This window comes from Siphateles boraxobius, unplaced genomic scaffold (assembly GCF_051911475.1).
Source record: "Siphateles boraxobius isolate OS27281-9 unplaced genomic scaffold, OSU_SipBor_1 39, whole genome shotgun sequence".
Taxonomy (NCBI): domain Eukaryota; kingdom Metazoa; phylum Chordata; class Actinopteri; order Cypriniformes; family Leuciscidae; genus Siphateles; species Siphateles boraxobius.
In genome coordinates, this window is record NW_027509019.1 from 1,393,871 (window position 1) to 1,415,907 (window position 22,037).

Here is a 22,037-nt window from a genome sequence, read left to right on the forward strand (position 1 = left end):
CACATTTGCTTACGGAAACCTCTTGGCTCTTGCACACAAGGACCGGCCGTCACCACAGAGATGTGCCAGACTTCCTTTGTCTTCCCATAGCTTAGATGGTCTTTGCAGCTCTTGTGAATGGAGCTCCATAAACATGTGATGGGGGTTCTGGGAGTCCTACTGAACACAGCTGTCCAACAAACACAGAGGCTAGCTGGCCACCCCCACGCAGTTGTCAGCAAACTCTTTTTTCTATCCAAATCCTGGTCCACAATTTGCATCTTTTCTCTATGTTTTGATCCTCTGGGTCACCCTTCTGTCGGAAAAGAGCAGAGGTAGGCGCCGTGGCTTAGTTGGTTAAAGTGCCTGTCTAGTAAACAGGAGATCCTGGGTTCGAATCCCAGCGGTGCCTTTAAAGATACCCGTTTGTGTCGCAAGGCTGTGAACCCTTGCAATGGCTTTCTTTTCTGAGAACTGACCACAAACGGTGAAACTGAGGTTTCCTTTGTAGTTGCTTCCATTTGAAAACCATCCCTGAGCTGTTGTTGAAGGATAGTGTCCCAATCTAATATGTCTTTACGACAAGGCGCCGTGGCTTAGCTGGTCAAAGAGCCTGTCTTGTGAACAGGAGATCCTAGGGTTCGAATCTCAGCGGTGCCTCTACTCTTTTGGCTTTGCACTTTGTGATCGTTCTTGGACCGAGGGCCTCAGAACTTTGAATCGGGTTTCAATTGTGCAGAGCTCCTGTCTTTTCTGAGTGTACAGCATTACAGGGTGTGCAAATGATGAAAATCCAACACTTGGCCTTGCCATGCAAAAGCGTGGGCTCTGTGGCGCAATGGATAGCGCATTGGACTTCTAGGTTGCAAATTGAGGCCATTCAAAGGTTGTAGAGCATTACAGGGTGTGCAAATGATGAAAATCCATCACTTGGGCTTGATAAAAACATGGGCTCTGTGGCGCATTGGACTTCTAGGTTGCAAATTGAGGCCATTCAGAGGTTGTACAGCATTACAGGGTGTGCAAATGATGAAAATCCACCACTTGGGCTTGGTAAAAATGTTGGCTCTGTGGCTCAATGGATAGCGAATTGGACTTCTAGGTTGCAAAATGAGGCCATTCAAAGGTTGTGGGTTCGAGTCCCACCAGAGTCGTGACTTATGCTGTTTTGTCAACCCCATACTGCACAGCGTTGCCCTCAGGAAACATAAAGCTTTTGAGGGCTCTTGTTCGCAACATGTTCATTTAAATAATGTCCTAGTAGTCAAAAGGCTTCAAAATTACTCTTTTGTTTTCTACCACATTTGCTTACGGAAACCTCTTGGCTCTTGCACACAAGAACCAGCCGTCACCACAGAGAAGCGCCAGACTTCCTTTTTCTTCCCGTAGCTTAGATGATCTTTGCAGCTCTTGTGAATGGAGGTCCATAAACGTGTGATGGGGGTTCTGGGAGTCCTGCTGAACACAGCTGTCCAACAAACACAGAGGCTTGCTGGCCACCCCCACGCAGTTGTCAGCAAACTCTTTTATGCTATCCAAAGCCTGGTCCACAATTTGCATCTTTTCTCTATGTTTTGATCGTGTGGGTCACCCTTCTGGTGGAAAAGAGCAGAGGTAGGCGCCCTGGCTTAGTTGGTTAAAGTGCCTGTCTAGTAAACAGGAGATCCTGGGTTCTAATCCCAGCGCTGCCTCTGACGATACCCGTTTGTGTCGCACGGCTGTGAACCCTTGCAATGGCTTGCTTTTCTGAGAACTGACCACAAACGGTGAAACTGAGGTTTCCTTTGCAGTTGCTTCCATTTGAAAACCATCCCTGAGCTGTTGTTGAAGGATAATGTCCCAATCTAATATGTCTTGACAACAAGGCGCCGTGGCTTAGCTGGTCAAAGCGCCTGTCTTGTAAACAGGAGATCCTGGGTTCGAATCCCAGCGGTGCCTCTACTCTGTTGGCTTTGCACTTTGTGATCATTCTTGTACCGAGGGCCTCAGAACTTTGAATCGGGTTTCAATTGTGCAGAGCTCCTGTCTTTTCTGAGTGTACAGCATTACAGGGTGTGCAAATGATGAAAATCCATCACTTGGCCTTGCCATGTAAAACGTGGGCTCTGTGGCGCAATGGATAGCGCATTGGACTTCTAGGTTGCAAATTGAGGCCATTGAAAGGTTGTACAGCATTACAGGGTGTGCAAATGATGAAAATCCATCACTTGGACTTGATAAAAATGTGGGCTCTGTGGCGCAATGGATAGCGCATTGGACTTCTAGGTTGCAAATTGAGGCCATTCAAAGGTTGTACAGCATTATAGGGTGTGCAAATGATGAAAATCCATCACTTGGCCTTGATAAAATCTTGGGCTCTGTGGCGCAATGGTTAGCGCATTAGACTTCTATGTTGCAAAATGAGGCCATTCAAAGGTTGTAGGTTCGAGTGCCACCAGAGTCGTGACTTTTGCTGTTTTGTCAACCCCATACTGCACAGCGTTGCCCTCAGGTAAAATAAAGCTTTTGAGGGCTCTTGTTCTCAACATGTTCATTTAAATAATGTCCTAGTAGTCAAAAGGCTTCAAAATTACTCTTTTGTTTCCTACCACATTTGCTTACGGAAACCTCTTGGCTCTTGCACACAAGGACCGGCCGTCACCACAGAGAATTTCCAGACTTCCTTTGTCTTCCCATAGCTTAGATGGTCTTTGCAGCTCTTGTGAAGGGAGCTCCATAAACATGTGATGGGGGTTCTGGGAGTCCTACTGAACACAGCTGTCCAACAAACACAGAGGCTAGCTGGCCACCCCCACGCAGTTGTCAGCAAACTCTTTTTTGCTATCCAAAGCCTGGTCCACAATTTGCATCTTTTCTCTATGTTTTGATCGTCTGGGTCTCCCTTCTGTTGGAGAAGAGCAGAGGTAGGCGCCGTGGCTTATTTGGTTAAAGTGCCTGTCTAGTAAACAGGAGATCCTGGGTTTGAATCCCAGCGGTGCCTTTGACGATACCCATTTGTCTTGCAAGGCTGTGAACCTTTGCAATGGCTTGCTTTTCTGAGAACTGACCACAAACGGTGAAACTGAGGTTTCCTTTGTAGTTGCTTCCATTTTGAAAACCATCCCTGAGCTGTTGTTGAAGGATAGTGTCCCAATCTAATATGTCTTTACGACAAGGCACCATGGCTTAGCTGGTCAAAGAGCCTGTCTTGTAAAGAGGAGATCCTAGGGTTCGAATCCCAGCGGTGCCTCTGATGATACCCGTTTGTGTCGCAAGGCCGTGAACCCTTGCAATCGCTTGCTTTTCTGAGAACTGACCACAAACGGTGAAACTGAGGTTTCCTTTGCAGTTGCTTCCATTTGAAAACCATCCCTGAGCTGTTGTTGAAGGATAGTGTCCCAATCTAATATGTCTTAACGACAAGGCGCCGTGGCTTAGCTGGTCAAAGCGCCTGTCTTGTAAACGGGAGATCCTGGATTCGAATCCTAGTGGTGCCTCTACTCCGTTGGCTTTGCACTTTGTGATTGTTCTTGGACCGAGGGCCTCAGAACTTTGAATCGGTTTCAATTGTGCAGAGCTCCTGTCTTTTCTGAGTGTACAGCATTACAGGGTGTGCAAATTATGAAAATCCATCACTTGGCCTTGCCATGCAAAAACGTGGGCTCTGTGGCGCAATGGATAGCGCATTGGACTTCTAGGTTGCAAATTGAGGCCATTCAAAGGTTTGTACAGCATTACAGGGTGTGCAAATGATGAAAATCCATCACTTGGCCTTGATAAAAACATGGGCTCTGTGGCGCATTGGAATTTTAGGTTGCAAATTGAGGCCATTCAAAGGTTGTACAGCCTTACAGGGTGTGCAAATGATGAAAATCCATCACTTGGCCTTTATAAAAACTTGGGCTCTGTGGCGCAATGGTTAGTGCATTGGACTTCTATGTTGCAAAATGAGGCCATTCAAAGGTTGTAGGTTCGAGTGCCACCAGAGTCGTGACTTTTGCTGTTTTGTCAACCCCATACTGCACAGCGTTGCCCTCAGGTAACATAAAGCTTTTGAGGGCTCTTGTTCTCAACATGTTCATTTAAATAATGTCCTAGTAGTCAAAAGGCTTCAAAATTACTCTTTTGTTTCCTACCACATTTGCTTACGGAAACCTCTTGGCTCTTGCACACAAGGACCGGCCGTCACCACAGAGAAGTGCCAGACTTCCTTTGTCTTCCCATAGCTTAGATGGTCTTTGCAGCTCTTCTGAATGGAGCTCCATAAACATGTGATGGGGGTTCTGGGAGTCCTACTGAACACAGCTGTCCAACACACACAGAGGCTAGCTGGCCACCCCCACCCAGTTGTCAGCAAGCTCTCTTTTGCTATCCAAAGCCTGGTCCACAATTTGCATCTTTTCTCTATGTTTTGATTGTGTGGGTCACCCTTCTGTCGGAAAAGAGCAGAGTTAGGCGCCGTGGCTTAGTTGGTTAAAGTGCCTGTCTAGTAAACAGGAGATCCTGGGTTCGAATCCCAGCGGTGCCTTTGACGATACCCGTTTGTGTCGCAAGGCTGTGAACCCTTGCAATGGCTTGCTTTTCTGAGCAAGCGGTGAAACTGAGGTTTCCTTTGTAGTTGCTTCCATTTGAAAACCATCCCTGACCTGTTGTTGAAGGATAGTGTCCCAATCTAATATGTCTTTACGACAAGGCGCCGTGGCATAGCTGGTCAAAGAGCCTGTCTTGTGAACAGGAGATCCTAGGGTTTGAGTCCCAGCGGTGCCTCTACTCTGTTGGCTTTGCACTTTGTGATCGTTCTTGGACCGAGGGCCTCAGAACTTTGAATCGGGTTTCAATTGTGCAGAGCTCCTGTCTTTTCTGAGTGTACAGCATTAAAGGGTGTGCAAATGATGAAAATCCATCACTTGGCCTTGCCATGCAAAAACGTGGGCTCCGTGGCGCAATGGATAGAGCATTGGACTTCTAGATTGCAAAATGAGGCCATTCAAAGGTTCTGGGTTGATGTCCCACCAGAGTTGTGACTTTTGCTGTTTTGTCAACCCCATACTGCACAGCGTTACCCTCAGGTAACATAAAGCTTTTGAGGGCTCCTGTTTTCAACATTTTCATTTAAATAATGTCCTAGTAGTCAAAAGGCTTCAAAATTACTCTTTTGTTTACTACCACATTTGCTTACGGAAACACAGAGGCTAGCTGGCCACCCCCATGCAGTTGTCAGCAAACTATTTTATGCTATCCAAAGCCTGGTCCACAATTTGCATCTTTTCTCTATGTTTTGATCTACAGGGTGACCCTTCTGGCGGAAAAGAGCAGAGGTAGGCGCCGTGGCTTAGTTGGTTAAAGTGCCTGTCTAGTAAACAGGAGATCCTGGGTTCAAATCCCAGCGGTGCCTCTGACGATACCCGTTTGTGTCGCATGGCTGTGAACCCTTGCAATTGTCTTGCTCTTCTGAGAACTGACCACAAACGGTGAAACTGAGGTTTCCTTTGCAGTTGCTTCCATTTGAAAACCATCCCTGAGCTGTTGTTGAAGGATTGTTTCCCAATCTAATATGACTTGACGATAAGGCGCCGTGGCTTAGCTGGTCAAAGCGCTGTCTTGTAAACAGGAGATCCTGGGTTTGAATCCCAGCGGTGCCTTTACTCCGTTGGCCTTGCCTCAGAACTTTAAAGCGGGTTTTAATTGTGCAGAGGGCCTGTCTTTTCTGAGTGTACAGCATTACAGGGTGTGCAAATGATGGAAATCCATCACTTGGCCTTCCAATGCAAAAACGTGGGCTCTGTGGCACAATGGATAGCGCATTGGACTTCTAGGTTGCAGATTGAGGCCATTCAAAGGTTTGTACAGCATTACAGGGTGTGCAAATGATGAAAATCCATCACTTGGCCTTGATAAAAATGTGGGCTCTGTGGCGCAATGGATAGCGCATTGGACTTCTAGGTTGCAAATTGAGGCCATTCAAAGGTTGTACAGCATTACAGGGTGTGCAAATGATGAAAATCCATCACTTGGCCTTGATAAAAATGTGGGCTCTGTGGCGCAATGGATAGCGCATTGGACTTCTAGGTTGCAAATTGAGGCCATTCAAAGGTTGTACAGCATTACAGGGTGTGCAAATGATGAAAATCCATCACTTGGCCTGGATAAAAACGTGGGCTCTGTGGCGCAATGGATAGCGCATTAGACTTCTAGGTTGCAAAATGAGGCCATTCAAAGGTTGTGGGTTCGAGTCCCGTCAAGTCACCTTTATTTTTATAGCGCTTTTTACAATACAGATTGTATCAAAGCAGCTTCACAGTGATAACATGAAAATAATATAACAGAGTTTGTTTCTAAAAGAAAATTGTGTCAACGTCCACCTTAAGTAAGGCAGATCAATAATATTATTGAATAATAAATGTCCCCAACTAAGCAAGCCAAAAGCCAAGGCAACAGTGGCAAGAAACCAAAACTCCATCAGGTGACAGAATGGAGAAAAAAACCTTGGGAGAAACCAGACTCAGTCGGAGGGCCAGTTCTCCTCTGGCCAACGAAGGAACAGTGCATGATTTATGATTCGGGCAGCATTACAAGTCAGATTGGATCGGAACATTTAGAATATTTATCCATTTCCATCTTTTGGAAGTCCAAGTAATCACGCCGGTGTTGAGGCGAGTTGTTGAGGATCAGTGCCGTCCACCATAGAGGGTCCATATCGCCGGTGTTGAGTCGTCTCTTCACAGGCTTTGTGATTGGGGTATCTGAAGTCTCCGTGAAAGGCTGGATACAAACTGGAGCTGACGAACGCCGTTTTTCTCGGGACTCGCGTCCCGAGATAACAGCAGAAAAGCAAAAAGGGAAAATAATTATGTAGCTGCTGTTCATAATGATTTCCATAACACGGGCGTAAATTATAAAAAAACATGAAGACAGTGATTCTTGTGTCCCAGAGTCACCCCCCTCCGTCCCCCACTCAACTTAGCCCTGCTTACTGACCTCTACATCCCTCCTGCTGCTGAGACCCAACCACAATCTCTCTGCAGCCCAACCATACGCGCCGACCCGTTTGACTAAGGCTGTCGAGCCCCACTGTCGTCGTTAAAGCAGGTTCAGTGGCAACAGTTCCGTATGGCATACCACCTACCGCAAAACACAATATCTACCCAACCACCCGTCATTCACGCAATATACACAGGAACGTAATGACTGTAAATACTATGCAACCTATACAAATAACCTACAGACTCTTCAAGTTTTATAATATTAAATGCATTTGATCTGATTCAGCAGTGGTATAAAAAGTAAGCATTATGTAAATGCTTGGCTAAAGACATGCGTCTTTAATCTAGTTTTAAACTGGGACAGCGAGTCAGAGCCTCGAACAATATCAGGAAGGCTATTCCAGAGTTTTGGAGCTAAATGTGAGAACGCCCTTCCTCCTTTAGTGGACTTAGATATCCTAGGAATGACCAGAAACCTCGAATTTAGTGATCTTAAAGAACGCGATGGATTGTAGGGCGATAGAAGGTCCATTAAATACACAGGAGCTAAACCATTTAGGGCTTTATAGGTCAATAGTACTTTGTAATTGATACGGAACTTGATAGGTAACCAGTGTAGAGATGATAAAATTGGTGTTATATGATCATATTTTCTTGACCTAGTAAGAACTCTAGCAGCTGCATTTTGCACTAACTGTAGCTTGTTTATTGAGGATGCAGGACAGCCAGCTAATATAGCATTACAATAATCTAGTCTCGATGTCATGAATGCATGAACTAACTTTTCTGCATCAGAAACAGATAGCATGTTACGTAGCTTTGGAATGTTTCTAAGGTGGAAAAAGGCTGTTCTTGTAACATATGAAATATGATTTTCGAAAGGCAAGTTGCGGTCTAGTATAACACCCAGGTCTTTAACTGTAGTGGATAAAGTAACAGGACATCCTTCTATATTAAAGTTGTATTGTAAGTGAGTTTGTGGGTAGTTTTTTGGACCAATAAGTAACAACTCCTTTTCATCTGAATTTAGTAGCAGGAAATTACGCGTCATCCAGCATTTTATATCTTTGAGACACTCTGTCAAATTTGATAAGTTAGTGTTTTCATCTGGCCGTGATGAAATATATAATTGAGTGTCATCAGCATAACAGTGGAAATTAATTCCATGTTTTCTTATAATATTACCAAGTGGGAGTATATACATTGAGAATAGCAGAGGGCTTAACACCGATCCTTGCGGCACTCCATAGTCTACTGACGTTATCTTTGATTTTTCCCCATTTAAACAGACAAAATGATAACGGTCTGATAAGTAAGATCTAAACCAGCTTAATGCTTGTCCCTGAACACCAGTGTAGTTTTGTAGTCGATCCAGGAGTATTTTATGATCGATAGTGTCGAACGCAGCACTAAGATCGAGTAGAACTAGTATTGAGATACAGCCTTGGTCAGAAGCTAAAAGTAAATCATTTGTAATTTTAACTAGCGCATTTTCTGTGCTATGATGCGGTCTGAATCCTGACTGGAATTTTTCATATATCTCATTTTCTTGCAAGAAAGAGCACAATTGAGCGGACACAATTTTTTCTAATATTTTAGACATAAATGGAAGATTTGAAATGGGTCTGTAATTTGCTAAGTTATTTGGGTCTAATTGCGGTTTCTTAATGAGAGGTTGTATTACTGCCAGCTTGAATATTCTTGGAACATGACCTAAAAATAAAGACGAGTTAATAATATTGAGAAGAGGCTCTTCCACTACAGGTAACACTTCTTTCAGTAGTTTAGTGGGTATTGGATCTAATAAACATGTTGTTGGTTTCGATGCAATGATAAGTTTATTTAGCTCTTCCTGTCCTATAGTTGTAAAGCGGTGTAGTTGTTCCAGAGGGGCGATAATTGAGGCTGAATCATAAGAGACCATAAAAGAGTGTACATTTACAATTGTGTTACGGATGCTTTCTATTTTCTCATTAAAGTAGTTCATAAAATCATTACTACTATACTGTAACGGAATATTTTGCTCTGGTGTTGTCTGTATATTTGTTAGTCTAGCCACGGTGTTAAATAAAAACCTTGGATTATTTTGGTTATTTTCTATTAGTTTGTGGAGATGCTCAGCCCTGGCTGCTTTTAGAGCCTTTTTATAAAGTGACATACTGTCTTTCCACGCGATTCTAAAGACCTCTAAATTAGTTTGTTTCCATTTACGCTCTAAGTTACGAGTTTCTCTCTTGATAACATGCGTAGCACTGTTGTACCAAGGTGCTTTAGTTTTCTCTCTAACCTTTTTTGATCTAATTGGTGCAACAATATCTAATGTACTAGAGAAAATGGTGCTCAAACTGCTAGTCATTTCCTCTAGTTCATCTGTTTGTTTGGGTTCACTGAGCAGCTGAGATAGATCAGGTAAGCTATTTGAGAATCTATCTATAGTGGTTGGAACGATTGTTCTGCCTGGTCAATAACGTGGCGCAACATGACAAATTTCAGCAGTACGTATTATACAAGTTATGTAGAAGAAGTATGTATATAACTCTGAACCAAAATGTACTCGGGAGCGCGCACTGGAAGGCCAGAGGGCCAGAGAGCGTTAGAGCGCCGTTCTATGGAACGGGACGGCGTTCGAAAATAAAGTCTAATTATTTCTGGCATCAAAGATCTCTGCGAAGTTATTTTTCAGAAAGATTGAAAACCACAACAGTTACCATGTGATGATCAGTGAGATCGTCACTTTGCGGTATAATATCTATATCAGTTGGATTGGTTCCATAAGATATATTTAAGTCTAGTGTATGATTTAGACGATGAGTGGGACCACTGACGTTTTGCTTGACCCCAAAAGAGTTTAATAAATCTGTAAACGCAGTCCCTAACGCATCATTTGTGTTATCTTGTGTATGTTAAAATTTCCAACAATTATTGCTTTATCGGTATTGACCAATAGATCTGAGAGAAACTCTGCAAACTCTTTTAGGAAATCAGCATAGGGCCCTGGAGGTCTATATACAGTAGCCAAGGTTAGAGATAATAGGGATTTCTTTCTTACATCTAAGAGCGTAATATTTAGTACAAGTACTTCAAACGAATTAAACCTGTGACCTGTTTCCTGAGTAACATTAAGAATATCTCTATAGATTGTTGCAACACCGCCGCCACGACCGATCAGACGGGGCTCATGCTTATAACAGTATCCTGGTGGACTAGACTCATTTAGACCGAAATACTCATTTGGTTTAAGCCAGGTTTCAGTAAGGCAAAGTACAATAGAAGCTATTATCTGTGACCATTTAATTTACAATAACCGCCTTAGGTGTGAGCGATCTAATGTTTAGAAGACCTAGCTTTAGAATTTTTTTTTGTTCACTGATATTTAGATTTTCAGGTTTAATTAAAATAAGATTTTTCCTAGATCCTACAGTAGATTTATTATATGGCCTATATATTATTAAACGTGGGCTCTGTGTCGCAATGGATAGTGCATTGGACTTCTAGGTTGCAAATTGAGGCCATTCAAAGGTTGTACAGCCTTACAGGGTGTGCAATTGATGAAAATCCATCACTTGGCCTTGATAAAAACTTGGGCTCTGTGGCGCAATGGTTAGCGCATTGGACTTCTAGGTTGCAAATTGAGGCCATTCAAAGGTTGTACAGCATTACAGGTTGTGCAAATGATGAAAATCCATCACTTGGCCTTGATAAAAACATGGGCTCTGTGGCGCATTGGACTTCTAGGTTGCAAATTGAGGCCATTCAGAGGTTGTACAGCATTACAGGGTGTGCAAATGATGAAAATCTACCACTTGGGCGTGATATAAATGTTGGCTCTGTGGCGCAATGGATAGTGCATTGGACTTCTAGGTTGCAAAATGAGGCCATTCAAAGGTTGTGGGTTCAAGTCCCACCAGAGTCGTGACTTATGCTGTTTTGGTCAACCCCATACTGCACAGCGTTGCCCTCAGGAAACATAAAGCTTTTGAGGGCTCTTGTTCGCAACATGTTCATTTAAATAATGTCCTAGTAGTCAAAAGGCTTCAAAATTACTCTTTTGTTTTCTACCACATTTGCTTACGGAAACCTCTTGGCTCTTGCACATAAGGACCAGCCGTCACCACAGAGAAGCGCCAGACTTCCTTTTTCTTCCCGTAGCTTAGATGGTCTTTGCAGCTCTTGTGAATGGAGCTCCATAAACGTGTGATGGGGGCTCTGGGAGTCCTACTGAACACAGCTGTCCAACAAACACAGAGGCTAGCTGGCCACCCCCACGCAGTTGTCAGCAAACTCTTTTATGCTATCCAAAGCCTGGTCCACAATTTGCATCTTTTCTCTATGTTTTGATCGTGTGGGTCACCCTTCTGGCCGAAAAGAGCAGAGGTAGGCGCCGTGGCTTAGTTGGTTAAAGTGCCTGTCTAGTAAACAGGAGATACTGGGTTCGAATCCCAGAGGTGCCTCTGACGATACCCGTTTGTGTCGCATGGCTGTGAACCCTTGCAATGGCTTGCTTTTCTGAGAACTGACAACAAACGGTGAAACTGAGGTTTCCTTTGCAGTTGCTTCCATTTGAAAACCACCCCTGAGCTGTTGTTGAAGGATAGTGTCCCAATCTAATATGTCTTGACAACAAGGCGCTGTGGCTTAGCTGGTAAAGCGCCTGTCTTGTAAACAGGATATCCTGGGTTCGAATCCCAGCGGTGCCTCTACTCCGTTGGCTTTGCACTTTGTGATCGTTCTTGTACCGAGGGCCTCAGAACTTTGAATCGGGTTTCAATTGTGCAGAGCTCCTGTCTTTTCTGAGTGTACAGCATTACAGGGTGTGCAAATGATGAAAATCCATCACTTGGCCTTGCCATGTAAAACGTGGGCTCTGTGGCGCAATGGATAGCGCATTGGACTTCTAGGTTGCAAATTGAGGCCATTCAAAGGTTGTACAGCATTACAGGGTGTGCAAATGATGAAAATCCAACACTTGGCCTTGCCATGCAAAAGCGTGGGCTCTGTGGCGCAATGGATAGCGCATTGGACTTCTAGGTTGCAAATTGAGGCCATTCAAAGGTTGTACAGCCTTACAGGATGTGCAAATGATGAAAATCCATCACTTGGCCTTGATAAAAACTTGGGCTCTGTGGCGCAATGGTTAGCGCATTGGACTTCTAGGTTGCAAAATGAGGCCATTCAAAGGTTGTAGGTTCGAGTGCCACCAGAGTCGTGACTTTTGCTGTTTTGGTCAACCCCATACTGCACAGCGTTGCCCTCAGGTAACATAAAGCTTTTGAGGGCTCTTGTTCTCAACATGTTCATTTAAATAATGTCCTAGTAGTCAAAAGGCTTCAAAATTACTCTTTTGTTTCCTACCACATTTGCTTACGGAAACACAGAGGCTAGCTGGCCACGCAGTTGTCAGCAAACTCTTTTATGCTATCCAAAGCCTGGTCCACAATTTGCATCTTTTCTCTGTTTTGATCGTCTGGGTCACGCTTCTGTCGGAAAAGAGCAGAGTTAGGCGCCGTGGCTTAGTTGGTTAAAGTGCCTGTCTAGTAAACAGGAGATCCTGGGTTCGAATCCCAGCGGTGCCTTTGACGATACCTGTTTGTGTTGCAAGGCTATGAACCCTTGCAATGGCTTGCTTTTCTGAGAACTGACCACAAACGGTGAAACTGAAGTTTCCTTTGTAGTTGCTTCCATTTGAAAACCATCCCTGAGCTGTTGTTGAAGGATAGTGTCCCAATCTAATATTTCTTTACGACAAGGCGCCGTGGCTTAGCTGGTCCAAGAGCCTGTCTTGTGAAAAGGAGATCCTAGGGTTCGAATCCCAGCGGTGCCTCTACTCTGTTGGCTTTGCACTTTGTGATCGTTCTTGTACCGAGGGCCTCAGAACTTTGAATCGGGTTTCAATTGTGCAGAGCTCCTGTCTTTTCTGAGTGTACAGCATTACAGGGTGTGCAAATGATGAAAATCCATCACTTGGCCTTGGCATGTAAAAACGTGGGCTCTGTGGCGCAATGGATAGCGCATTGGACTTCTAGGTTGCAAATTGAGGCCATTCAAAGGTTGTACAGCCTTACAGGGTGTGCAAATGATGAAAATCCATCACTTGGCCTTGATAAAAACTTGGGCTCTGTGGCGCAATGGTTAGCGCATTGGACTTCTAGGTTGCAAAATGAGGCCATTCAAAGGTTGTAGGTTCGAGTGCCACCAGAGTCGTGACTTTTGCTGTTTTGTCAACCCCATACTGCACAGCGTTGCCCTCAGGTAACATAAAGCTTTTGAGGGCTCTTGTTCTCAACATGTTCATTTAAATAATGTCCTAGTAGTCAAGTCAAGTCAAGTCATCCTCATTTATATAGCGCTTTTAACAATGTAGATAGTTTCAAAGCAGCTTTACAGAGATAAAGATATAATTTAAGGTAACAGAGATTGGTTTGGTTTTATAGTGGCTCTTGAAAAATGTTTTTCCAGCTAAAGTTAGTTTTGATTGATTCACTTCCGTCTAAATGATAGTTTGTTACTAAATTAGGGGCCGCTAAGACAACACCGTACTCTCTAAACAGACTTCTAAACAGACAGGTTTATAATTCCTTACAAACCATGCCTAAACAAACTACTTGTCTATAAATTTTGATGCAGAATTTTTTATTTATCTTATCACTTTGGGTAGGTACGCGAACCGAAAAATTCCACAACGCTTTATCTGTAGAGTGGTATAGGGATCCTCCATAGGGAGAGGCTAGTTGGCACTTCAGCACTGCATTGTCATCGGGTCCAGGCGAAAGTCCTTCGTCAGATCTGGAAACGGCCTGGATCCGGCAGGCTGCGGGAAAACCTCGGGATAAACAAAGACACTAAAATTAGCGTAGATGCCATTCTTCTTATGATGTAACGAGTACATCAGGATTTGAGGGAAGTGTTCCCAGTTCCGGCTGACCTAATCTAAGCAGCCTAATATTAAATTATAGAAGTCTATAGAGTGTTATGTGAATGCTAGGTCAAAGAGATGTGTTTTTAGTCTAGCTTTGAACCGACAGACTGTGTCTGCTTCCCGGACAATGTTAGGAAGATTGTTCCAAAGTTTAGGTGCTAAATAGGAAAAGGATCTACCGCCAGCAGTCGATTTATATATTCAAGGTATTATCAACTGGCCGGAGTTTTGAGATCGCAATAGACGTGAAGGACTATAATGCGTTAAGAGCTCGCTCAAGTACTGGGGAGCTAAACCATTTAGTGCTTTGTAAGTAATCAGCAATATTTTAAAATTTATACGATGTTTAATAGGGAGCCAATGCAGTGTTGACAGAACCGGGCTAATATGGTCGTACTTCCTGGTTCTGGTAAGAACTCTAGCGGCTGCGTTTTGGACTAGCTGTAGTTTGTTTATTAAGCGTGCAGGGCAACCACCCAGTAGAGCATTACAATAATCTAGCCTTGATGTCATGAACGCATGAACTAGTTGTTCCGCATTTGTCAATGAGAGCATATGACGTAATTTAGATATATTTTTAAGATGGAAAAATGCGGTTTTACAGACACTAGACACATGACTTTCAAATGAAAGATTGGTATCAAAGAGCACACCCAGGTTCCTAACTGACGGCGAAGACTTAACAGAGCAGCCATCAAGTGTTAGACGGTATTCTAGGTTATTACGTGTGGACGTTTTTTGTCCAATAATTAGAATCTCTGTTTTTTCAGAATTTAGTAGTAGGAAATTACTAGTCATCCAATTTTTAATATCAACTATGCATTCCGATAATTTTGTGAATTGGTGAGTTTCGTTAGGTTTGGAAGAAATATAGAGCTGAGTATCATCAGCAAAACAGTGAAAGCTAATTCCATGTTTCCTAATGATATCTCCTAAAGGTAGCATGTAGAGAGTGAACAGCAACGGTCCTAGTACTGAGCCTTGTGGTAGGCCATACTGAACTTGTGATCGATAAGACATCTCTTCATTTACTGCTACAAACTGATAGCGGTCAGATAATTATGATTTAAACCATGCTAGTGCAATTCCACTAATGCCAACATAGTTTTCTAGTCTATTTAAGTGAATGTTGTGGTCAATGGTGTCAAATGCAGCACTAAGATCAAGTAACACTAATAGAGAGATACAACCACGATCGGATGATAAGAGCAAATCATTTGTGACTTTAATGAGAGCTGTCTCAGTGCTATGGTGCGGTCTAAATCCTGACTGGAAATCCTCGCAGATACCATTTCTTTTAAGAAAGGAACACAGTTGTGAGGATACTGCCTTTTCTAGTATCTTTGACAGAAAAGGTAGATTTGAGATCGGCCTGTAATTGACTAATTCTGTAGGATCGAGTTGCGTTTTTTTAACAAGCGGTTTAATCATAGCCAGCTTAAAGGTTTTTGGTTCGTATCCTAGAGACAAAGATGAATTAATGATGTTAAGAAGAGGATCTATGACTTCTGGAAGCATCTCTTTCAGTAGTTTAGTCGGTATAGGGTCTAACATACATGTTGTCGATTTAGATGAATTAACGAGTTTGCAAAATTCTTCCTCTCCTATGGCAACAAATAAATCAAATTTTACCTCAGGGAGACTATAATGCACTCCCTGATGCGATGCTGTAGTAGACGGTTGCATAGTTATAATTTTGTCCCTAATATTATCAATCTTATAAGTGAAGAAGTTCATAAAGTCATTACTGCTGTGTTTCTTGGAAACTTCTGGGCTTGAAGCTTTCTTTTTCGTTAGTGTAGCCACTTTTTCAAATAAATACCTTGGATTATGTTTATTTTCTTCTAATAGGGTTGAAAAATAAGCAGATCTAGCAGCTTTTAAAGCCTCTCTGTAAGCAATCGAGCTCTCCTTCCATGAAATCCGAAATACCTCTAGTTTTGTTTTCTTCCAGTTGCGCTCCATTTTTCTGGCTGCTCTCTTAAGGGCCCGGGTGTGCTCGTTGTACCACGGTGTTGGACTATTTTCTTTAATCTTCTTTAAGCGCAACGGAGCAACTGTATCTAAAGTGCTGGAAAGGAGAGAGTTAAAAGTTTCTGTTGCAATATCAAGTTCTTCTAAGCTATCTGGGATGCTGAGACAATGAAACTGATTAGGAAGATTATTGATAAAGCAATCTTTAGTGGCAGAAGTGATAGGTCTAACATACTTGTAACACGGAGTTGGCCTTGCAGCCTTGGCTAAATGTAATTTACATGAGACTAGATAATGATCTGAGATGTCGTCGCTCTGCTGCAGAATTTCAACAGCATCAACATTGATTCCATGTGATAATATTAGATCTAGAGTATGATTACGACAATGAGTAGGTCCTGACACGTGTTGTCTAACTCCAATAGAGTTAAGAATGTCTTTAAATGCCAATCCCATTGCATCTTTTCCATTATGAACATGTATATTAAAATCACCAACAATTAGGACTTTATCTGCAGTCAATACTAATTCTGATAGAAAGTCAGCAAATTCTTTGATAAAATCTTTATGGTGCCCTGGTGGCCTGTATACAGTTGCCAGCAGAATTCTCAAACTTGTTTTATCGTTTACATTATATATTTTTATATAATATTAAGCACCAACACTTCAAAAGAAGTATATTTAAAACTAGATTTTTTAATGGTTTTGAAAATATTACTATAAATTACAGCGACACCTCCCCCTTTGCCTTTCAGGCGAGGTTCATGTTTATAACAGTAATCATGCGGGGTGGACTCATTTAAAGTAATGTAATCGTCTGGTTTTAGCCAGGTTTCTGTCATACACAGCACATCTAGGTTATAATCTGAAATCATATCATTAACTATGAGTGCTTTTGAAGTAAGGGATCGAATATTCAGCAACCCAAGCTTTATCGTTTGCTCATCTGTATTATATCTATTTTTTATTTGTTGAATATCACTTACATTTTTAACCTTAGATCGGTTTGGATGTTTTTTGGATTTCCAAATTCGGGGAACAGACACAGTCTCTATATGATGATATCTAGGTGAAAGAGCCTCTATGTGATGGGATTTATCTGACCTTGGTGACGCGAGGCCGCTAGCAGACGGTCGGTTTAGCCTGTTTGTCTGCTTCCTGACCTGAGCCCCAGATTGTCATGTTTTGTCTCTAAGACTATGAGCCAAATTACTAGAGAGAAGAGCAGCACCATCCCAGGAGGGATGAATACCATCTCTTTTCAACAGGTCAGGTTTGCCCCAAAAACTTTTCCAATTGTCTATGAATTCTATATTATTTTGCGGACACCACTTAGACACCCAGCCATTGAGTGATGACAATCTGCTAACTATCTCATTACTCCTTCGAACAGGAAGGGGGCCAGAGCAAATTACAGTGCCTGACATCGTACTTGCGAGTTCAAACACCTCTTTAATATTAATTTTGGTGATCTCCGACTGGCGGAGTCGAACATCATTAGTGCCGACGTGAATAACAATCTTAGAGAATTTACGATTAGCATTAGCCAGCACTTTTAAATTTGCTTTGATGTCAGGCGCTCTGGCTCCCGGCAAACATGTGACTATGTTGGCTGGTGTACCTATTTTCACGTTACGTGTAATAGAATCGCCAATTACCAGGGCACAATCAACAGAATTCTCAGTGGGTGTTTCACTGAGTGGGGCAAATCGATATGTTGTGGTAATCGGAACGGAAGAGTGGTTTTTTGATCCGTGACTAGAGCGATCCCTCACTGTCACCCATCTGCCTGGCTGCACAGGCAATAATTCAGCCGGAACAGAATCATGTAAAGAGTTCACTATGCTAGGCGCATCCAAAGTAGAATCTAAAGCTCTAGCACACTTACTATCCTCAATTAAAGTTTGGATGTGTGTTTCTAATTCTGAAATCTTCTCCGTCAGCCTGACTGTCTCCTTGCATTTATCACATATAAACCCTATATTGCCGACGGGGAAGGCTATGCTAAACATGTAACATGAAGTTCGGGTGACAATAACAAAACAAGACATTACTCACCGTGTTTGTTGACTGATTCTTACTCACCTGGGCTTGTTATGAACTCAGACGCGCGGGCGCGCGAGAGAAAAAATAAATAAATAAATAACTGAGCGCACTGGTGGCGCGTTAACAGGCTAGCGAGTTACTAGCGTGTTGTTCTAACAATAACGGAAGCTAGCGATGTCAGGTTAATCTGGGATGTTGTCTAAGCTGTATTTAGTAGTATAAACAACTAGAAATGGTAGTAAATGATGGTTCAAAACAGAAAGAAATACAAAGCTAATACGAGGCTTAGACGGAGCTTACAGCCTCGAAGCAAACAAAACACAGCAGGCAGCTAGGCAGACAGGAGCAATCGATCAGGATCAGGAACAGCAATCGAGCAATCAAGCACTGACTGGGTCAAAAGGCTTCAAAATTACTCTTTTGTTTCCTACCACATTTGCTTACGGAAACCTCTTGGCTCTTGCACACAAGGACCGGCCGTCACCACAGAGAAGAGCCAGACTTCCTTTGTCTTCCCATAGCTTAGATGGTCTTTGCAGCTCTTGTGAATGGAGCTCCATAAACGTGTGATTGGGGTTCTGGGAGTCCTGCTGAACACAGCTGTCCAACAAACACAGAGGCTAGCTGGCCACCCCCACGCAGTTGTCAGCAAACTCTTTTATGCTATCCAAAGCCTGGTCCACAATTTGCATCTTTTCTCTATGTTTTGATCGTCTGGGTCAACCTTCTGGCGGAAAAGAGCAGAGGTAGGCGCCGTGGCTTAGTTGGTTAAAGTGCCTGTCTAGTAAACAGGAGATCCTGGGTTTGAATCCCAGCGGTGCCTTTGACGATACCAGTTTGTGTCGCATGGCTGTGAACCCTTGCAATGGCTTGCTTTTCTGAGAACTGACCACAAACGGTGAAACTGAGGTTTCCTTTGCAGTTGCTTCCATTTGAAAACCATCCCTGATTATAGTGTACAGCTATACAGGGTGTGCAAATGATGAAAATCCATCACTTGGCCTTGCCATGCAAAAACGTGGGCTCTTTGGCGCAATGGATAGCGCATTGGACTTCTAGGTTGCAAAATGAGGCCATTCAAAGGTTGTGGGTTGAAGTCCCACCAGAGTTGTGACTTTTGCTGTTTTGTCAACCCCATACTGCACAGCGTTACCCTCAGGTAACATAAAGCTTTTGAGGGCTCCTGTTTTCAACATGTTCATTTAAATAATGTCCTAGTAGTCAAAAGGCTTCAAAATTACTCTTTTGTTTCCTACCACATTTGCTTACGGAAACACAGAGGCTAGCAGGCCACGCAGTTGTCAGCAAACTCTTTTATGCTATCCAAAGCCTGGTCCACAATTTGCATCTTTTCTCTATGTTTTGATCGTCTGGGTCAACCTTCTGGCAGCAAAGAGCGGAGATGGGCGCCGTGGCTTAGTTGGTTAAAGCGCATGTCTAGTAAACAGGAGATTCCGGGTTCGAATCCCAGTGGTGCCTCTGATGATACTCGTTTGTGTCGCAAGGCCGTGAACCCTTGCAATCGCTTGCTTTTCTGAGAACTGACCACAAACGGTGAAACTGAGGTTTCCTTTGCAGTTGCTTCCATTTGAAAACCATCCCTGAGCTGTTGTTGAAGGATAGTGTCCCAATCTAATATGTCCTGGCGACAAGGCGCCGTGGCTTATTTGGTCAAAGCGCCTGTCTTGTAAACAGGAGATCCTGGATTCGAATCCTAGTGGTGCCTCTACTCCGTTGGCTTTGCACTTTGTGATCGTTCTTGGACCGAGGGCCTCAGAACTTTGAATCGGTTTCAATTGTGCAGAGCTCCTGTCTTTTCTGAGTGTACAGCATTACAGGGTGTGCAAATGATGAAAATCCATCACTTGGCCTTGCCATGCAAAAACGTGGGCTCTGTGGCGCAATGGATAGCGCATTGGACTTCTAGGTTGCAAACTGAGGCCATTCAAAGGTTGTACTGCATTACAGGGTGTGCAAATTATGAAAATCCATCACTTGGCCTTGATGAAAACGTGGGCTCTGTGGTGCAATGGATAGCACATTGGACTTCTAGGTTGCAAATTGAGGCCATTCAAAGGTTGTACAACATTACAGGGTGTGCAAATGATGAAAATCCATCACTTGGCCTTGATAAAAACATGGGCTCTGTGGCGCTTCATGCCGCCTGTTAATCGTGGTTATTCTTGGTTATGACAGCCAATCACGTTCCCTGCTGCAGCCAAGATTCGTACTATTCTTGGTTATGACAGCCATTCACGTTCCCTGCTGCAACCAAGTTTCGTACGCTTATGGCCAATCGCGGCTCTCATCGCTACCATGATTCAGCCAAGTAACTAACCAAGAATTGACCAATAAACGTCAAGAGTCACCTCCCCCTAGAGACTTGCGAATTGTGACTGGAGAAGAGGATAACATTCATTGATTAACTTCGGATCAAAATTCGCAAAGTCAGTCTTTTGTCAATAAAAGTAAAGTGCCAAATATATAGCTGTTTTATATGAATAACATGTGTCTCAGACTAGCTAATAATTAAAGTAATTAATACAAAATATAATTAAAAAATTTATTCATAGATAAAACGACCAAGCAGAACAAAGCATATAACGTTACAGTTTACTACAGCTTTACCAGTTGCAACATTAAAATGATTGTTACACACTAAGGCATCACTAATTATAATTCAATTACTGTAATATAGTGTACATTATGCTTCTACTTTTAGTACTTTTACTATATTTTGATGCTAAACTAACTTGTTTTAGCTAACGTTAAGTAGGCTAACATTTTGAATGCATTACATTTAACTGTTACTTGTAATAGAGCAAAGGATTTCAAAGAGGGGAAAGTAGTGGTATAACAATGGTATAATAGTGGTAAAATAATTATTGAAAAAATGACCTCTTATTCTGGGATCATTCTGAGATTCTGATATGTAAATCAACATTTTAAGCCTGTTAGAAAAATATAGACACACAAAGCATAATATATAATCAACATTACAAGGTGATCATGAGTAAATATAGTAATGTAATAGGCACGGCTGTATTAACTAATGTGTTACCAAATGTGTTTGTCTGTTTCTTTCTCTAAATTCTTTATATCTTCAAACATTTTTTTTTTAAAAATTTAGATGGAACCTCGCTTCAGGAGACGAGCTGATGGCAGCCTGAATCTGACTGATACGATGGAAGCGGCAAAGGTGAAGGAGGCCAACAAAGGAAAGCCGTACACAAGACCCCTGTCCCCTGACATAGTGCTGGACAAGGCCAAGAAAAGCTTAAGTCGGCACCACGGAGATCTAGCTAACAGAAAGCACCTGCTGGGTTTCTTTGAAATCCAGTTTGGTGAAATTTCGAGGGCAAACCTTCAAGTGGGTGGCTGAAAATGCCCTGGGGTATGCAGCTTACTTGGTGGCAGCTATGAAGAGGGACCCCACAGGAGGCAGCAAAGACTCCCAAGAACATGCCCACAACAAAGAGAGTTTCAGGGAGTATTTTGAGCTCTTTCCTTCTGGCAGAATTGCCATTGCCGTGAAGGAAGAGCAATATGCTGGGAAAGCTCTCCAGCACGCTGCCACCACCCAGCACGCTACCACCACCACCCAGCACGCTGCCTCCACCCAGCACGCCACCATCACCTCCCAGCACACTGCCTCCACCGAGCCCGCTACCACCACCACCCAGCATGCTACCACCACCACCCAGCACGCTACCACCACCACCCAGCACGCTGCCTCCCCAGCACGCTACCATCACATCCCAGCACGCTGCCTCCACCCAGCACGCTACAACCACCACCCAGCACGCTGCCTCCACCCATACTTCCACCGCCTCTCTCCGCTCCCTCTTGTTTAGGAAGTTGCCTAACCAGAAAAGCCTGACCAAGACCATTGAAAGGCTGGTTTCCCCCGTCAAGTCCACACCTTGTAAGCAAACACTTTTTTGGTGTGTTTAGTATTTATTGCTTTGTTGGATTTTAGGATTTATTGTTCTGTAGTCATGTTTATCTGTTCTGTGTTTTGTTTTGTAGCTTTGGCCCAGGCACGTACGCGGCCCTCAGCCACCCTCACCCGCCCGACTGTGTCCATCGAGGCAGCCACAGGGACCTCAGCTATCCTCACTTGCCCGACTGTGTCCATTGAGGCAGCCACAGGTACCTCA

General features: G+C 43.2%; 16 non-coding genes across 16 annotated transcripts; all 16 read left to right on the forward strand.

Annotated features, from left to right (window-relative positions):
* Positions 1–317: 317 nt before the first annotated feature.
* Positions 318–391, forward strand: trnat-agu (transfer RNA threonine (anticodon AGU)). Its single transcript has one exon. It is a non-coding gene; the product is annotated as a tRNA-Thr (tRNA).
* Positions 392–1,843: 1,452 nt separating this feature from the next.
* Positions 1,844–1,917, forward strand: trnat-ugu (transfer RNA threonine (anticodon UGU)). The gene has a single exon. It is a non-coding gene; the product is annotated as a tRNA-Thr (tRNA).
* Positions 1,918–2,885: 968 nt separating this feature from the next.
* trnat-agu (transfer RNA threonine (anticodon AGU)) lies at positions 2,886–2,959 on the forward strand. The gene has a single exon. It is a non-coding gene; the product is annotated as a tRNA-Thr (tRNA).
* Positions 2,960–3,381: 422 nt separating this feature from the next.
* On the forward strand, positions 3,382–3,455 carry trnat-ugu (transfer RNA threonine (anticodon UGU)). The gene has a single exon. It is a non-coding gene; the product is annotated as a tRNA-Thr (tRNA).
* Positions 3,456–4,412: 957 nt separating this feature from the next.
* On the forward strand, positions 4,413–4,486 carry trnat-agu (transfer RNA threonine (anticodon AGU)). Its single transcript has one exon. It is a non-coding gene; the product is annotated as a tRNA-Thr (tRNA).
* Positions 4,487–5,279: 793 nt separating this feature from the next.
* On the forward strand, positions 5,280–5,353 carry trnat-agu (transfer RNA threonine (anticodon AGU)). The gene has a single exon. It is a non-coding gene; the product is annotated as a tRNA-Thr (tRNA).
* A 174-nt stretch (positions 5,354–5,527) lies between these two features.
* trnat-ugu (transfer RNA threonine (anticodon UGU)) lies at positions 5,528–5,600 on the forward strand. Its single transcript has one exon. It is a non-coding gene; the product is annotated as a tRNA-Thr (tRNA).
* Positions 5,601–10,764: 5,164 nt separating this feature from the next.
* On the forward strand, positions 10,765–10,854 carry trnar-ucu (transfer RNA arginine (anticodon UCU)). Its single transcript is given in 2 exon segments — positions 10,765–10,801; positions 10,819–10,854. It is a non-coding gene; the product is annotated as a tRNA-Arg (tRNA).
* A 464-nt stretch (positions 10,855–11,318) lies between these two features.
* trnat-agu (transfer RNA threonine (anticodon AGU)) lies at positions 11,319–11,392 on the forward strand. Its single transcript has one exon. It is a non-coding gene; the product is annotated as a tRNA-Thr (tRNA).
* A 173-nt stretch (positions 11,393–11,565) lies between these two features.
* Positions 11,566–11,638, forward strand: trnat-ugu (transfer RNA threonine (anticodon UGU)). The gene has a single exon. It is a non-coding gene; the product is annotated as a tRNA-Thr (tRNA).
* A 419-nt stretch (positions 11,639–12,057) lies between these two features.
* Positions 12,058–12,147, forward strand: trnar-ucu (transfer RNA arginine (anticodon UCU)). The gene is given in 2 exon segments: positions 12,058–12,094; positions 12,112–12,147. It is a non-coding gene; the product is annotated as a tRNA-Arg (tRNA).
* Positions 12,148–12,440: 293 nt separating this feature from the next.
* Positions 12,441–12,514, forward strand: trnat-agu (transfer RNA threonine (anticodon AGU)). The gene has a single exon. It is a non-coding gene; the product is annotated as a tRNA-Thr (tRNA).
* Positions 12,515–13,052: 538 nt separating this feature from the next.
* On the forward strand, positions 13,053–13,142 carry trnar-ucu (transfer RNA arginine (anticodon UCU)). Its single transcript is given in 2 exon segments — positions 13,053–13,089; positions 13,107–13,142. It is a non-coding gene; the product is annotated as a tRNA-Arg (tRNA).
* Positions 13,143–18,626: 5,484 nt separating this feature from the next.
* On the forward strand, positions 18,627–18,700 carry trnat-agu (transfer RNA threonine (anticodon AGU)). Its single transcript has one exon. It is a non-coding gene; the product is annotated as a tRNA-Thr (tRNA).
* Positions 18,701–19,282: 582 nt separating this feature from the next.
* On the forward strand, positions 19,283–19,356 carry trnat-agu (transfer RNA threonine (anticodon AGU)). Its single transcript has one exon. It is a non-coding gene; the product is annotated as a tRNA-Thr (tRNA).
* A 173-nt stretch (positions 19,357–19,529) lies between these two features.
* Positions 19,530–19,603, forward strand: trnat-ugu (transfer RNA threonine (anticodon UGU)). Its single transcript has one exon. It is a non-coding gene; the product is annotated as a tRNA-Thr (tRNA).
* Positions 19,604–22,037: the final 2,434 nt, after the last annotated feature.